This window comes from Lolium perenne, chromosome 5 (genome assembly GCF_019359855.2).
Source record: "Lolium perenne isolate Kyuss_39 chromosome 5, Kyuss_2.0, whole genome shotgun sequence".
Taxonomy (NCBI): Eukaryota; Viridiplantae; Streptophyta; class Magnoliopsida; order Poales; family Poaceae; genus Lolium; species Lolium perenne.
Genome location: NC_067248.2, coordinates 151,957,435 through 151,960,583, shown reverse-complemented (window position 1 = coordinate 151,960,583; position 3,149 = coordinate 151,957,435).

Sequence of the window (3,149 nt, the reverse complement as noted above, 5' to 3'; positions counted from 1 at the left end):
ATCAACTAGAGAGAAAGATCAAGCGTCTTAGGTCGGATCGTGGTGGCGAATATTTTCCTAAAATCTTTGATGAATTCTGTGAGGAACATGGCATTATTCATGAGAGGACGCCTCCCTATTCACCCCAATCAAACGGGGTTGCCGAGAGGAAAAACCGCACGCTGACTGACTTGGTGAATTCCATGTTAGCCACTGCTGGTTTATCAAAGGCATGGTGGGGGGAGGCTTTGTTGACTTCATGTCATGTCCTGAATAGAGTTCCTAACAAGAATAAAGATAAAACCCCTTACGAGGAGTGGGCTGGGAGAAAACCATCACTTTCGTATTTGCGCACATGGGGATGTTTGGCGAAAGTCAATATTCCAATTACTAAGAAGCGCAAACTTGGACCAAAGACAGTGGATTGTATCTTTCTAGGTTATGCTCCTCGGAGTGTAGGATATAGATTTTTAGTAGTTCAATCCGAGGTGCCTGATATGCATGTTGATACTATTATGGAATCTCGTGATGCAACATTTTTTGAGAATATGTTTCCTATGAAAGATATGCATAGCATTGCTAGAATTTCTACTGAGATAATTCCTGAGTCCAGTACATCTAATGAGTATTTTGAACAATCACATGAGAATGTTACTGAGAAGGATGACAATGAAGCTCCTAAACGGAGCAAGAGACGAAGGATTGAAAAATCCTTTGGTGATGATTTCATTGTGTACCTTGTGGATGATACTCCCACGTCCATTGCAGAGGCATATGCATCTCCAGATGCAGATGACTGGAAAGAAGCTGTCCATAACGAGATGGACTCGATCCTTTCTAATGGAACTTGGGAGCTATCAGAACGACCCCATGGATGCAAGCACATGGGCTGCAAATGGGTGTTCAAGAAGAAGCTAAGACCTGATGGTACTATTGAAAAGTACAAGGCGCGGCTTGTAGCGAAAGGCTACACACAGAGAGAAGGCGAAGATTACTTCGACACCTATTCACCTGTCGCTAGACTTACCACCATTCGAGTACTACTATCCATGGCTGCCTCCTATGGTCTTATCGTTCATCAAATGGACGTAAAGACAGCTTTCCTTAATGGAGAGTTGGAAGAGGAAATCTATATGGATCAGCCTGATGGGTTTGTAGTAAAAGGTGAAGAAAGAAAGGTGTGCAAGTTGCTGAAATCCTTATATGGCCTGAAACAAGCACCTAAGCAATGGCATGAGAAGTTTGTGAACTTTAACTTCTGTAGGCTTTGTTGTTAATGAGGCTGACAAGTGTGTTTACTATTGCTATGGTGGGGGCGAAGGTGTTATACTATGTTTGTATGTGGATGATATTCTGATCTTTGGTACAAACATGAGAGTAATACACGAGGTCAAGTCTTTCTTGTCAAAGAGTTTTGATATGAAAGATCTGGGAGAAGCTGATGTGATTCTGAACATCAAGCTGATTAAGAACGAGAGTGGGATTACTCTAACGCAATCCCATTATGTTGAGAAGATCTTGAGCCGGTTCGGCTATATTGATAGCAAGCCTTCTTCAACACCTTATGATCCCAGTGTGACACTACGCAAGAACCGGAGGATTGCCATAGATCAATTGAGATATTCTCAGATCGTTGGCTCACTCATGTACTTAGCGAGCGACTAGACCCGACATCTCTTTTCTTTGTTAGCAAGTTGAGTAGGTTCATGTCAAACCCGGTGCTGATCATTGGCATGCACTTGATAGGGTCATGCGCTACCTATGTGGTACAATGAGTTATGGGATTCACTATTCGGGGCACCCAGTGTGCTTGAAGGATATAGTGATTCGAATTGGATCTCGAGATGTAGCTGATGCGTACGCCACAAGTGGGTATGTATTTACCTTTGGAGGTGGCGCAGTGTCATGGAGATCTTGTAAGCAAACCATATTGACGAGGTCAACTATGGAAGCAGAACTTACTGCTTTAGACACAACCACTGTTGAATCAGAATGGTTGCGTGAGCTCTTGATGGACTTGCCTGTGGTTGAAAAACCTGTTCCGGCAATCCTTTTGAATTGTGACAATCAAACTGTAATTGTCAAAGTGAACAATTCTAAGGATAACGCGAAGTCATCAAGACACGTCAAGAGACGTTTGAAGTCTGTCAGGAAATTGCGAAACTCCGGAGTAATAACTGTTACCTATATTCAAACAGACAAAAACCTGGCAGATCCCTTTACAAAGGGACTATCACGTAATGTGATAGAAAGTGCATCGAGGGAGATGGGTTTGAGACCCGTTGATGTTACACCATAGTGGTAACCCAACCTTTGTGATCGGAGATCCCGTGAATTAGGACCTGGGAAGAACAAGCTAGTGGTTTAATTGAGGAGAGTTTTATGTAACCCTCTCTATGTGAAGATGCACAACTCTCAGTTGCTGTAAGGCAGGTTGGCAACAAGCCTTAATGTGTTTATGTTGGCTATTTTAGCAAAGATGCTGTCCTACAGAGCATTCTTGAAATAACACACCTATATGAGTCCGATTGTTAAACGTCGCAATCTATGAGATTTGGGTGATCTCTAGTAAACTCATGAAGAGACCATGAAGTATGACGCATATGCTTCACCCGCGGGGTAGGCTACTGGCAGCCATGTACTGGTCATGACTTTGAGTGAAACCCTGTTCACGCAAAACTTGCAATTCAAGGCTTAGTCCATTGTTCAAGTGTGAATGGATGTAGCTTAAGGTTCTAGGCGGAAGTTCAACTTAACAGTCTCCGCTGAAACACTGGTATATAAACAAGCAGTGAGTATTGGTAAATCTCTAAATGGGTATTTGAGATCTGGTGGGAGATTGTTGAAATATTGGCCCACATTTGGTGGCCCATGCTAGATTTCAGATTTTCCCTATAAATCTCAAAGCCCACTTAGTGGCAGCCTTGTGAGTTTGAGCCCAAGTTGGTGGCAGCTCACTAGGGAGTGGCAAGAGGTGGGAAGTTTAGTCCCACATGAAAAGTTGGGAGGAAGTTAGACCACCTTATAAGGTGGGTTGTTCCACCACTAGTAAGTGAGTGAGAATAGGAGTGCTACACGCGCGCTCCTCCTCCTCCTCGCTCGCTCGTCTCGTCTCGACTCGACTCGACACGACACGACACGACACGACACGTCACGACGCGCGCCGCGCT